The sequence below is a fragment of the Neolamprologus brichardi genome, chromosome 20 (genome assembly GCF_056152115.1).
Source record: "Neolamprologus brichardi isolate AB-2024 chromosome 20, ASM5615211v1, whole genome shotgun sequence".
Taxonomy (NCBI): Eukaryota; Metazoa; Chordata; class Actinopteri; order Cichliformes; family Cichlidae; genus Neolamprologus; species Neolamprologus brichardi.
This window is the reverse complement of record NC_142123.1, coordinates 15,486,637-15,501,906: the sequence shown is the minus strand read 5'-3', so window position 1 is coordinate 15,501,906 and position 15,270 is coordinate 15,486,637. Positions and strand designations below refer to the sequence as shown.

The following is a 15,270-nucleotide window of genomic DNA, read 5'->3' as shown; positions in this document are numbered from 1 at the left end:
TACGTTTTGAGTAATTAATATACAGTTGTAAATTGTTAAGAAAGATTGTCATTCATACAGAATTATTATGTAAATTGTAGGGTGATTAATTGTAGATAATGTTACAGATTTTTCCTGTTGTTTTCAAAGACAATGTGCCATATTACTGTAAATTAATATATTTTCAACTAATTAGCAGTGTAAAAATAAAAGCAAATCACTGTTTCTCAATTTACAGAAATTTAATATACATATTACAATCATTTACTCTTTTTGATTTAATGTTAATTTACCGTTGCCATTTTACAGTTATTTACTGTAATTTTTACATACGTATCTTACAGTGATATTTTATTCAGACTAACACAATTTAATACTAAAAGGAAGAAGACAAGAAATGAATAAACATGCATGCGTAATCGTAATATACTCTATTTTTGCTCATATGTGTTTATTTGTTCATTTATAAATTTATTTATTTTGTTTTATTTTTTATGGCGGCACCAATGATCCTCCATACCAAAAGTGGCCACACCGCGATTAAATCCCGCTGCTTCCATAAAAGAGGATCGCTAAGCAGCAGCATTGCAGTCAGTGCACCACATCTGCAGCTAGTTTTTCGCTACACGAGACTGTAGACAGAAGATTATATGGGAAGAAGTGAACTAATAAGCGCTGATTTACAAGGTAAGCGTGCCTATTTTCATACACCGGTGTCGACTATATGGCGGGGACTGCCGCTCAGCATCAGCAGCAGTGATATCCCTGTATCCACATGTCCGAAGCTAAAATGATGGCAAGAAATGCATTTAGTTTGCAATCTACAACATGTTCATATAACAATACGCGAACATTTCACACATTGTCTGTTTTTTAGGGTTTTTCGAGCAATCCATAGACTAAAATGAACAAATGGCTTTTTAATCAGTCGCATTTGGTCGCATTCATCCTTCACATGTTCTCTCACTGAATTCTGCACTGTAGCAAATAGCCTACTGTAATATATAGATGCGCTTTCAATGTCCACAGAGCCAATAATTCAAAATAAATCAGCAAATCATTAATGCGGATACATTTTTGAATTGTCACACATCAAAAATCATTCCCCTCACATATACGTCTCTCCCACGTGCCTTTCATTTAATGAAAAATGCGCCGATTTGGCTGATTATTGCAAGACAAGCATCTTCCGGTGGGTTTGTTTGCCTTGAGTGCCTTTCTTAGAAGCATGTGTAGACAGTGTGAATCACCATTTATAGTCCTATGTCTATTCGCCTACGCTTTGTTTCCTGTGAGGCTACAAGATCTGCTTTAGCCAGACATCCGAACACACACACACACACCTGCGGCACAGGCGGAAAGAGTGCGTTTCAAGAGCTCGTGTGATGCAGACATGCAACACGGGAAGTCAGTAGGGAGGCAATTTGATTATTTTATCAAAGACAGATTGGTGTAGGTGTATTGGGTCATGTTTTAATGCATACAATCTTTATTAAGGTGTAGGGAAATCTACAAAAAAAGCTGTTACGTTTTACGTTGCCTATTGAGTCCAAGAAGCTTTTTAATAATAATAATAACAACAAGAGCAATAATAACAATAATAATGATATGAAGGAATGCACAATGGAACTTTTTATGATGAATGACATAGGATGAAGACAAATCACATGAAAAATTTAAAAATGTGAGCTAATTTCTCTGCTTAAGTCTTGTTTCGACTGTGAGAGTGTGTTTGCCTTTTGCCTGCTCTCACTGTGACACATATGCATGTTGCTTGTGGATTATGTTGCTTCAAAGTATCCATCTGTCTGTTAGTGTTGCTGAGTCCACTGTGGCCAGGAAGGGATTGATATGATCAGCAGCGATACCGTGGTAGGTTGTGACCTTTAAATGATCCCCACAATTAACCACATAGACCTTTTTGGAAGCTGTCAGTCTGGTTGCTCAATAGACTATTACTGACACACTCTCTCAAGAAGTGTGTAGCACGTTATCTCTCATGTTCCTAGTACAGTCCCCATAGTCATTTTTTTAAAATTTTGACTTGATAATGTGGTGATTCTAGGAATCAGCAGATAGATAAGAGCCAAAAGTAATAACTTAGTAGAACTGTCAAAGTTTTAATGTGAGACTCTTGACTTTGTGATAATTAAAGTGCTGCCTGCTTGTCATCCAGATGACAAAAGGTTCATCCACTGAGAAAGCCAATGATATATTTTAAAGATGTCTAACTTTCCAAATTTTGGAAAGGTTTTGTAGACAATTTCTTGGTTAAATTCCCATTTAGCAGCCACCATCACAAATCTTTTTTAGACTTCTGAAGTATACTATAAATAAGGAGTACAATGAACTATAAATAATGTGTTTCTGGGTTTCTAGTAGAGTCCTAGAATAAAAACATGGAGCTGAAAATCAGCATACTAGGTCACATGGTTTAGTGATATTTAGGAAAGCATATTCCCTAAAAAAGTCTTTTACTTAAGTATCTTAATTCTGCAACATGAAGGTTTTTCTCTTCATTACAGGACAGAATAGCTCTGATGTGGAATCCCTGTTCTTCATATTGCCTGGTTAAGATCCAGCTGACAGAAAGACTGTTATGAAGTCACTGGCACTGTGTGTAGGAAATTATGAATGTGATTTTATACACAGCTCCAGTATTAGATCACTTGTTGTCAAGTTAATATTCCTTGGCACATGCTTTAAGATGTTGCTCCTTTCAGTTTCACTTTGATAGCCGATCAGATTTGTATCACAGTAGTCATTATTTTCATGTGGACACTGTTCTGTACATTTTTAAAACATTGCATTCTAGTTCAGAGCTTATCAGAAGTAAAGTCATAATGTTCGTGTGTGTCTAGGCTTTGACTGCTGACTTAGTTTCTGCCAAACCACAACAGACCTATAAGCACTTCTCATCAAAGCGTGCACTTTCTCTGCACGTCTGTGTTTCTTACATGTTAGCACAACAGAAACAAGCTGTTTGCTGATGCCTCGTGTCAGTTATTTAATCTGTTAACACAGCTGTTTTACAGTGCAGTTTGAATGATGTACAATGTAAAGTCATAGAGTGTACCAAATGTGGAACATGACATTTTGCTTAATAACACCACAGTGGTTTCACAGGGAGTTCAGCCTCTGTGCTGATGAGCGTGTTGCAGAACTAATGCAGCTTAATTTAACAAGATTGTCCGACCCACTTCACAGAAACAGATGGGGCCAGATCAGGACCTTAATCCTAACCCTGTGATAAAATATCAAACTTTTGTTATTTTTGTTCTCCAAAGTGTTGGCTATTATGAGGCAAGAAAAGTAATTATTGTAACTAACACACACATTTTTTTGCAAATGTATTTAAGCACTTTTTGCTTGTCTTCCACACATATTGACAGAGCAAGTGTTCAGAGCTTGGGTTGGGGTCATCACAGATGACAGTTTAGACCTCAGAGGATTAATTACCATCTCTATTTCTGGCTCTTCTTGCCTCTCGGTAGTCTTATTTTTATCACACCCCCTTCACCATAATTGCTTTGTAGTTTCTTTGAAAAAACTAATTATAACATAGATATTAGTATTAGTAGCATAGTATATGAATATATTTGTCCAAAACAATACAGCAAATTTAATTAATTGTATCACAAAAGTGAAGTTTTCAACTGATACATCCTAATACAGGCTAGCATGTACACATCTGCCTATGCAGAATATAACACATGTACCAGTTAGTAGTTCATTACTGGATCCACACGAAGCAGAAGTAAGAAAGACAAAAAGAAAAGTAAGAATAAAATCCATGAAAAAGTATATAACTTTGAAATGAGAAGCAGGCAACTTCATAATGTTACCCACATTATTTCTTAACAGGAAATAATGAGTCAGTGGTAAACAGTCGTTTAGTTCTGAGAAATGGTGTGAGAGAGAAATTCCTGGAAAATGCCTGATTTACTGATATTTTCCCCAAATACATATTAACAGATGAACGTCAGTAATGTAGAGTCAAAGGAAGGAGTTTTTTAGTAGCGACAGAGACAGAACAGAAACTTTGCCTTTTTAGACATTTCAACAGATTTAAGCATGTGTCTTTGCCTGTTTACTTTTAAATACATTTAAAGCATTTAGAGCTGTCTTCATTTTTTCCAGCTGTAGGTGAATGATTTTGGAGTAAAAAAAATATATTTTTTTTTGGCCTTCAGGTAAACCATTTCAGAGTTTTTGATTGTCTATTTCTGTATATTTTCCTTTAACCTCCTATGTCATTTTTAGTGGTTGACTGCCTGTCTTTCTTTTAAAAGGAGGTTCTTGTGTCCCATGATTGCCAAGTGCTTGGATAATTGAAGTTCTCTAATCTCTATTCTCTATCTGGTTTAAGAGTTGGTAATTAGGTTTATGTGTGGCATGTTTGTTTCTGAGACTGTTCATCCTTTCTTGTGGTTCACAGTACAAATGCGGTACTTTCCCTCCTGCACCCTCCATCATTTCTTGAAAGGTTTAGCTAAGGTCAAAAGTTGAACTTCAAAGCAGTGCAGACAGTCAAACAGATTTGGTGGCATCTTCTTAGTTTCCTTTTATACCCAGTATTGACTTACTCTCTAGGTCACTTCTTTCACCAACAGGAGGCAGCAAGGTCACGTATGCTAGTATGACTGTGAGATCTGGGGCAGGAGGTTGACGCATACATGATGACTGTGTGTGTCTATGTCTGCAGGCGGATACTTTTTGCATCAAACAAGCATGCCACAGTGGCATTACTGAATGGATCAAATTTAGGTTACAATTAATGTAAATATGTTGCTTATTGTATTCCCCTTACAATAATTAGAGATGGCACGATACCACTTTTTAATGTCCGATACCAATACCGATATCATAAATTTGGATATCTGCCGATACCGATATGAGTCCGATATAGTGTGTTTTTTAATCAATAAAACAGTTTTTTTTATATATTGCTGCATTTTGTATAAGTTCATACTCAAGTTTAAATAAACAACAACACTAAAGCTATTCTGTTATACCTGTATGTAAAAACTACACTGCACCCAAAATATTTCATAGTTCAGCAAAACTGATCAATCTAATAAACTTAAACCTACTCCATCCTCCCTATTCTGGTATTTTAAAGAGTACTTAGCAGAAATATTAAGCAACCCAACTAATAGGGTTGCAAACTCCCAGCACCTCATGATGCTTAATTGACGTAATTAACTTTAATTTGATGCAGTGTGAAAAAAATGCACAGAATTAAATTATTTTTCAAGAATAATTAAAAAGATTCAACATCTTTCTTCAACAGAATTGCAGACTGCACAGATGGTACCTTCCCAAAGGAAAAAGTAGTATAGCTTACTAGGGTATATTAGACTTAATAGTTAATATATACAGTAATGGACTTCTATATATTTTACATAAGATTAAAACTTTGGGTGTAAGATTCAGATAATTATTTATTAAAAGCTAGACATTTTAAATGAGAATAAGAAAGAAAAGTATGTCTTTGTGCCCCCCTTTTCCCAGTTCATGCCCTATCGCCCCCCCTAGCTAAACTTTGCTAGACCCGCCCCTGCACAGTTACCAGCCGTCAGCTACGTAGAAAAGGATCCTGGTCTAGAAAATAATATTAAATAAATTCTAACAACAGCTTATCAAGGTTAAACGTGCTGCTGTTGTTTAGCCGCTGGTTTCCTCTTTCTGGCGTGAAGTGGGCCAAAAACAAAGCAAAGAGACGAACTCGCGACAGAAAAGCCGATCAGCTGATCATTAATCAGTTTCACGATTGAAGTAGCAGCAAGAGAGGGAGAGAGAGAGAAGAGACAGTTGCTCCATATATCGGTTGTTAAGCTTAACCTAGGAATGCTTTACAAACATTCAGAGATGAACTTACACACTTGCTTTACTTCTCTCTGGGATCACTTCCTCGGAGATGAAATGCTGGTTTGGTAGCGAGGCTACAAATACACACAGCCGCTCTATCACATGAGCACACTGCTCCAACGTGCTACGGTTATGAGCAGAGTTACGCCGTGTCTATGTTTTGTGAGGTGGTTTTTTTGATATTTAATGGATCGGATTACATTTTTTATTTCTCTCCGATATCCGATCCAGTAATTTACGTCAGTATTGGACCGATACCGATACGTAATATCAGATTGGTCCATCTCTAACAATAATTAAATAGCTGAACTGAAATAGAGGTGATTTTATCAGGTAGGGGAAGTGAAGCTGTTAAAGGAGAATGCATTTCAACAAGTCAGTTGAGAGAGAACCAATCAGAATCAATGAAAACACAAACTGCTTTATTCACAACTGTGTCACACAACACTAAGACGGAGTTCTGGACAAAATGGATATTTATAGGTTTAAGAATGGTTGTGTAGTATATAAATATACATATCCTCCTTTTATGATAACTGTGACTTGTAGTAAAAGGCTCCACTCCTGCTCTGCTGGATGTCATCAGGTTCCTATTTTCTCTGAAATGTTACCATAAGCACACTGTGTACTGGTGTACTGCATGGACTTACTTCCCTCTAAATTTCCCCTTGCATGTGTTTATTCAAACCATGCGTATATGGATGGAAATCAATACAGGATAATTTGCATATCATGCAAATATTCTTCCACCTTCAGTTTAGGTAGAGGTAGAGTTGGTGTACCTGCACTTCTAGTCGTATATTTGTTCTCCATAATCAGCCCAAATTGTCACGACTATGGAGTTAAAAAGGCGAGGAAGAGAAGGAGGCGAACAGGAGAGCAGACAGTAATGATGCTACTGTTGGTGTTTTGCTTTCGAAGTTGCAGCCAAGCAGAAGGGCATTATCAGGTCAGTGCTGTCCCATTGCATTAATTCCCCACAGTGACAGTGGGATTCCACAGAGGTAGATCACCCTGCCTACTGTAAAATGAGCAACTATTGTACCACTTACTGACTAAAAGAAAGGAGTTTGCTGGGCTATTAATATATGCACTAATTTCTACATGCATTCATTGCAGACATCTCAGTTAAATTGATAGACTCTGCAGTCTGTTTCATTTTCAATGGAAATATTAAGACCAAAAATTGTATTTTCAGTTATAGAAAATGAGAAAATGGACCGTGGTTTCCTTTTTCTGCGGCCTCAGTAACCTCTCAATGAGGTCTTAGATGCTCATACTAAGTAAAACATGAAGTTTATCTTTTCAATTAGAGTCAAAAAGGAGTATTGTCTAGAGTGTGCTTATGAGTACCTTCAGTTTTGGTAGTACTGTCTGCTTTGAAAACACCAACACACAGCGGTCAAAAAACTTTCAGCCCAAAGTTTTATAACAAACCTTCCCTTACCAAGAAGTGACAGCAATAGCATTTACCTGAGGTCAGAGATCTGGAGCAAATGGGATTTTCCACCAAGGCTGGGCTAAGGCCAGGCAGGGTCTGATAATTTTTCTTTTTCGCCTAATACGTGAAATCATAATTTAAAAGCTAGACTTTATATGTTATCTTTATAATATCTAATCTATCTAATAAATAAATAAACTTTAACCTACACTTTAACTTTAACTAAATAAACAAATAATTTTCTATCTAATAACAAAATTAGTTTGACAATTTTAAACATGTTAGTGTGATAAATATCCCAAAAATATAAGAACTCATGAATGGGGGGGAGCACTATATTCAATATGTCAGTTTGAATGTAATCAGAATTACTCTTTTCATGATACAAGTTTCAAATCATTCAGTTTATATATGTTTGCAGAAAAAAAATATGTGGAGTGTGCCTTTTAACAGTGTTAATATGTAACTCATGTAACTGAGTGGCAGTGGCAGTGACAATGAGCGAGCATGTCCAATAGCAGTGCCCCAGAATCACATGAATGGCATGCAGTAAGTTTCGCTGTTCTCAGTTACACTTGTGCACCTCTGCTATTCTGCCTGTACCAAACCAGTATATCTGCCGTGAAGAGGTTGACATCCCTTGCTGGTAAGTACTGAATATTGTACAAGGAAATGATTAACATATCAACAGAATAGATACAACAATAAGCAAAGACATACATGACCTGTAAACAGCTTTTGATGCTTTTCAGTCACAAAGACTACTTTCTCTGTTTCCTGATTGCCAAAGCCCTTGTAGAACAGTCAACGATGAAAAACTTGTACTCACAAATTAAAATTAATGTCTCACATTTAGCAACTGGTGAAAAACTTTAAATTGAAACTGGATGCTTACTTTAGAATAAAGTCCTGTCTTACCTTTGAAGAAAGAAAATTAGTTTTTGTTTCCACTTGCTTAATTGTGGTGATGTGATTAATATGCTTACATATGTATGCTGGATTCTGTCTATCATGAAGCACTGAGATTTATTACAAATTTTAAAGCTCTTACTCACTACGGTATGTTGTATGATCAGGTTGGGTGTTCTGCTTTGTTACGTTTGAGACATAACTACTGTTATATTCTCATTTTTAAGGCTATTCTTGGTTTATGTCCATCTTACTGACTTACACGTGTCAGATAAGTATAAGAAACTAACCCTGAAATCAGCTGCAGAGTCAACTAAAGTTAAAGGACCTGGTCTCAATTAGTGAATGTAAGATGATTTTCAGTGACTTAGATGCAGTCACTTCACGCTGCAAATGTTTTGCGTTAATAGCAAGCAAGCAATTTATTTATATATATCACTTTCAGAACAACTCCCAGCAACACAAAGTGCTGTACACTTGACATGCCAGAAATGATACATTGAATAAGTAAAAAAAAACAAACAAACAATAAAGAAAATTAATTTAAATTAAATTAAATAAAGATAAAAATAAAAATAAAAAATAAGATGATGATTAAAATGGCATTTAAAACAATAAAATCAGCACATTAGATGCTGATGTGCTGATGGCTGGACAATGCCATCAGCATGTTAATACTCTAAAATCAGTATGACCCTGATTTTAGATGAAAACAATAAAATCAGGGTCATACTGTGTCATGTGCCAGGGAGTAAAAATGGGTTTTAAGACGTGTTTTAAAAGTGAATGGTAAATGGACTGATTCTTATATAGCGCTTTTCTACTCTCTCGGAGTACTCAAAACGCTGTATACAACATGCCACATTCACCCAGTCACACCCATTCACACAAGCACTTTATCTATACTTAGTGCTATCTAACTGCATTCACACACATTCATACTCCGATGGACGCATCTGAGAGCAACTTGGGGTTAGTATCTTTCCCAAGGATACTTGACATGCAGACTGGAGGAGCCAAGGATCGAACCACTAACCTTCCGATCAGTAGGTGACCTGCACTACCTCCTGAGCTACAGCCACCCCCAGTGGACACTGAAGGGGCCAGAGATTAGGAGCAGCAATAGATAAGGTCCTGCCTTGAGTTCTTCTCTCAGCCCTTAATAATTGTCCAGCTTCTTGTGTTCCTTCTTCTTTATGTTGCTATCACCTATGCTTGTCCACCACTACTATCACCAGTTAGTTATCTGTATCTGGAAGTCTATGGGATCTTAGCTTTGTTAGCTCCACCACCCTAGCGGGTGTATCTGATTTTGACCTCAGCTTTCCAGGTTATACCCAGCACAGATGTTCCTGTATATTTTGAAAGCCACTTGGTTATGGTGTTCCATGTATGCCCTGGCCTGCTGTTATGTGCTGGATTGTCTCAGGAGCTTCTTTGCACAGCCTACACCTGGGGTCTTGCCTGGTGTGATAGACCCCAGCCTCTACTGATGTTGTGCTTAGAGCTTGTTCCTGTCCTGCCATGATCAGTACGTCTGTAACTTTGTGCAGCCATTGGTAGGATTTCTCAATATCAGCCACTTCTATCCGCCAGTAGTACATGAGGTACAACAGAAACACTACAGCAAGGGGAAGTCAGGACCATAGGTCAGGGGGCATATATCATCATCATCATCACACTCTGACACTTCAACTGGTGCGTTGAAGGTGTTGAGTGCAAGAGCAACGGACCTGCAAGATAGAATATTGGCTAAGCTGGAAAAGGCTTAAAAATAATTTTTAAAATTTTACCTCATGTTTTCAAACCTTGAAGTTGCCATTCATGGTTGTATCACTTTATGTCTAGTTCACATCAAAGAAGCAATAAGCAAAAAACAAGAGCTTCCAATACCTCTGTTTTTCTTAAAAAACAACAACAACAACAACCAAAAAACTGAAAAATTGCAAAAGGACTCACAATTTCAAGTTTAAAGTTCAGACTTGATTGAATTTCAAGCTGACTATTTGTCTCTGCTATGTATAGAAGAAAAAAACCAAGAATTCTTGGGTTGTTATCGCCCACAAAAGATGTATGTAACATTAGCCTGACATGCAAAAGTTCAACAAGGCCAAACGCACAGTGCTGCTGTAGCTCAGTTTGCTGTAACTGAATGCTTTTCCACTTTAAGATTCAAAGAGCAGTTCCTGGAATTACATCGTCAGTGGGTTCAAACTGGGTTACTTATTCTCAAAGCTGACACAGTGAGTCTCACAGTTTGTTCTCTGCTTCCAGTTTTACCAGACCAACGACCTGCTAAAGTTTCTATTGTTTCTTTTGTAGTGAGATATTACAAAAGTGCATACAAACACCGGTGGTGTTTTCGTGTGAGATTGACAGTTTAGGCTTCATCTAAGTCTATTATAATAACCACATGAGAGACTTCCTCTTGATACTTCAAAAGCCTTTGTGTATCACAGAGGAGGAAAGTCTTCCCATTCCAAAATAAATAAGTTTCTACTGTGAAGATAAAGGACCCATTAGGTAAGGCAGAGCTTGTTGGTTATTAATATTGCAGCTCCCCACTCTGATCTTGCTTTGAAAACAGAAATGAAAAGGCGTGATGGAGAATTGGATTGAAATTAGATGAGAAAAAAAATATCCATTGAGAACTATTCCATTTCTGGCTTCAGACAAACAAACAGTGAGACAGGAAAGTGTTACCCCACTGTAAGTGCATTGTTAACAGTGTGGCCTGGTTCAACTTTCAAAACACTCCCACTTCTGGTCGTCTCATCATCACCTGATAGTGGCCCGCCTCCTTGCCTCTCCTGATAGCTTTTGGGCTTGTTCAAAATCACTACCCTTTCAGCTTGTTCGTGGGCAAAAGTGGCCACCAAAGAATTAGGTCTGTAATTTTTATTATTTTATGTTTTTTTTGCCATTTTTTCTGCATAAAGCTTTTAACTAACTTCAGTTCTTTTCATAAATATAAAATAATTATTACTTTTTAAATTTTTAACCCTTTAAACACCAGTTTGTTTGTCCACTGCACTAGCTGGAAGACAACCTCAAATCTCGCAATTTTATATAATTGCATTGCTACTGAAATTTCTTGTATTATTAATAGTAGAGTCTGGGGCATGTAATTGATTCACATAAACATTGATTATAATGCATTGTTATTTTCGTGCAGTGACAGAAAAACAAAAAAACTCCCTCTCAGCTTGTTCATGGCCAAAAATGGCCACCCCCTGTTTACGTTTACAAAATGCTATAAACTTCATATATATTAAGAAAAATTTCCACTTTTTTTGACTTGATTTTTTAGATTAGCATCAGTGCTGGTCATCAAGACCAAAATTTTAATCAAATCCAGAATTTTAACCCTTTAAATACCAGTTAAATCACATAATTTTAATGATTTAAATAGGGATAAAAGCATAAAATCTGCATTTTTTTTTCAAAATAATACATGCAAACTGATTTATTTTCTAACCATGATGGAGGTTAGATGTGTAGCAATAATTAAAAGTATCAATGAGTTTTATGCATCTTCGTTTTTTTGTGCAGTGACAGAAAAACAAAAAAAATCCCTCTCAGCTTGTTCGTGGCCAAAAATGGCCACCCCCTGTTTATGTTTACAAAATAATATAAAATTAATATATATTAAAACATTTTTCTACTTTCATTGACTTGATTTTTTAAATTAGCACCAGTCCTAGTCATGAAAACCAAAATATAATTCAAATTCAGATATTATACCCTTTGAATACCAGTCAGATTATGCATTATTATAGTAAAAATAGTAATAAAGTTCACATTTTTTAGCATATGAACGATGAAACTTAATATTTCTTTTTATCATCATTGCATGTCAGTAACAGTAACAATGATTTATTTTTACTTTTTTTTGTGCTTCTGTGTGCATCCTCATTAGCAGCAAGATGTGCTAACCACATTAGAGTGGTTTTTGTAGGCACACTTTCTACACCTGATGCAAGGGGCTGCTGTTCCAATCCCGGAGGTGCACCTTTTGCACCTTCTTCTCATTTTGTTGGTGGGGTGTGGGTCACACTCTGGTTCAGAGTACTGTGTCTTGAGATCAATGGCAGACGTTGCTGAGAATTAAGGAGAAGGGTGTCTTGCAGTTGTTGAGGTCACCAGCATGTGTCCCAGCTCTCCCAGGATCACTCTTCATTTGTAGGTTGTAGAGGACTCCCCCACTTCAGTGAAGTTGTTTCCGGCGGGACAAAGACATTGTATCCCAAGACATCCAGGAGATTGGAGAAAAGAGCCGTCAGTCATCAGTTCGTTTTCCTTCAACAACTCGAGGTGCCAACATCCTCTAAGTTATCCAAGCTGTATTTGTGCCTACTGTAGTCCAGGATTGCTTCTTGCTTTCACGCATCCTTTATTCACCATCACTGACTGCTGGTTCCTTGTGTGTTGCTGTCAAAAGAAGCACATTCCTCCGTTGCTTTGGCATCTGGGATATTGCCGTGGTAGTTTTGGTGAAGCCAAACACAGACAACAAAATCTTCCTCTGTTGCAACTGGAGGAGCTGGGGAGGAAGCTCTGGGTAGTTTCTCCTGTGCCAGTTTTCATCTGAGGGGTTCCTCTGCCAAGGTGCCCAAAGGAAAGACGTCCTCGGAGCTCCTTCATCAGTTGGAGTCTGAACCCCATGCCTTTTTTAACTTCCTGAGAACTTCCAGTGTTGTCATCCAACATGCTATGTGTTGCTTTATTCTCACATCTCCACTTCATCTATAATCCTCCAATCCTCACACCTTATCCTCCCGTGCAGGTTTGTAAGGGTGCACAGCAGCTAAAAGATCTCCTTTGTTATAAAAAAGTCAAAAGTAGATCTCAGGCTGCTAATGCAGGAAACTGCATACAGGGTGAGCCCTGGTTTGATACCAGTGGGTACTGGATTGTAGAGCAGTCTCTCTTCAGTGGTGGGACCCACATGGTTTTCCTTTCATGAGGGATCCACTCAGTCACCGGCTCCTCTGTCTCAGAAAATGCTCCTATGTTCTTTTCCATCAGCTGCTCGGCCTCCACCTCCATGCCCCCCAACCCCAATCCTCCCCCAAAGAAGAGGATTCAGGCACTGGCTAGTGCACATCATCAGTGGTGATGCAGTCAGCCTCTTTGGAGATTGTCCCCGCATCTTCTGGAGAGGAAGTTTCTTCATCTTGGGCAGATGTCTTTTCTTCAAGGGCAGAGAACTGCTTGCTGTCCTTGCTCTCTGACCAGATCATATAGACAGTGCTTAGTAGTAGTGATGACCTTCTTGCCATATTGCCAGAATAAATGATCTGGAAGCTGTTAGGCTTACTTACAGCAGTAGCACTGTCTGGACCTGCATAAACTCCAGGACACGTTTACAAACAGTGTTTGTTGTTGTTTGCGCTGCAGCTGCAGGTTTGAACTCTGCAAAATGTCCTGTGATTGGGTTTTTTTTTATTTTTGTTTTTTGTTTCTAGAGTTAATATTTTGGGTATGGTATCTTTTTATGAAAAATACAAGAGTAAAAGTGCTTTTAACATGTGCTTCAAAGCTAAGTTTGACTGGGAACGTCAAAGCTCAATAACCTGCATCCACAGAAATTTACTGCAGCCTATGTAATGTTTGATGCGTCATTATTTATTCCAGTCTATCTTGCAAATACATGTTTGTGCTGCAATGTCATGCACAAACACAAACTATTAGATCCTTAAGATCAAACCGGTGTCAAAATTGTTTCATTATTTTGGTCCATTGGAGTGTGGTAAGCCATCAAAGGCCGCTACTAGAAACTAGGAATATTACGTGAAATTGCTTGTTTGGCCAAAACTGGGTAAATGATGTAATTTGGTAAAAAACATTAAAAACGACAATTTTCATGTGTTGAGTTTAGAATGAAAGCAATTTCACCTAAATTGCATGATATAGTACTGTCAATAACAAGGAATCAAAAAATGTGGTTATAATGAGTTTCAACTGGCCAAAAATGGCCACGATAGAGTCAAGAGGAACAATTTGGTGTATAGTGAATATTATTGATATTATTAAGGAGCTGATGTTGAAAATTAAAAAGGCTGAAAGAAAATACACACCTTTGGGAAGTTTCTTTCCATTTGCATTAACAGAACAAAAATGGTTGAAAAACGAAAAGTGAAGTGGCCACAAATGGCCAGAGGGTTAACAACCATTGGATCGTGGGAATAACGCGTTGGGTTAGGTGTAAGGTTTGAATTAGATCAGGGCTGGGCAATTAATTTTCCTAAGTGGCCACAAGCTGAACTCAGTTTTGCTCAATATTAATTTTATCTGTTTATACGCTTATTGGTGCAGCCCTCCTCAATAGTCCTAGTTCCTCATGTGGCCCCTTTGGGAAAATGTATTGCCCTCCCCAAGTTAGATTAATGCATGGCCACCATTTTTATAGCATTTTCAAAATCTGGAAAAAAACAAATGTAAATAAATAAATAAATGAAAAAAAAATGTACAGTCTAAATAAACATGTGAAAGTTCATACCCCTGTCTTACAGAGGTATTGGCAATCTGGTGCATATTGATCCTGAGGAATTAAGTCATAATTGGTGACATCCCCAATCAAAACCCTAAGCCTAAACACACACACAATTAGCAACAAAAAACTTAAACACAGCATCACAGCATTCTGGTAGCACAGTTCAACACTGATGATAATTTAGACATTAAAGTTAAAACTCACAGTCTAAAAACTCAAATTCTTCTGCTTATTAGGAATTCAGCCCCACCTCAGTGGGGAAATAAGCCCGAGTTTCATTTGGGCATAATAAGGTTTTACGCTCTGGCTTCCCTCCAAAACCTTATTACTTGTTCTTTTCATGGGCGATCAGCTGAACAGGCAACAGCTCGCAGCAGTGTGGTTGGTCCCATTCATTTTGTGTTGTTGAGCAAACAGATTTGCTTGCCAGGGCCCTTTCATGTTCTGCATTAAGGCATGTTAATGCAGCGTAATGAGCTGCAGTGGGCAGGTTTTAGGCATTTGAGTTTTAGTGATAAAAAAAGTTGTGGTCATTTGTTAAATCAAAAATGAAACAGTATTTTACGTTCTACAC

The 15,270-nt window shown here is 37.5% G+C and overlaps 1 protein-coding gene across 2 annotated transcripts in view; it reads left to right on the top strand.

The window, feature by feature from the left end:
* The first annotated feature begins 555 nt into the window (after positions 1 to 555).
* Positions 556 to 15,270, top strand: part of slco4a1 (solute carrier organic anion transporter family, member 4A1) — a 35,481-nt gene continuing 20,766 nt past the window's right edge. For both annotated transcript variants that reach the window (XM_006804033.3, XM_006804034.3), the window contains exon 1: positions 556 to 666. The gene's annotated coding sequence lies outside the window, so the exon portion shown is untranslated. The remainder of the gene's footprint in view (positions 667 to 15,270) is intronic.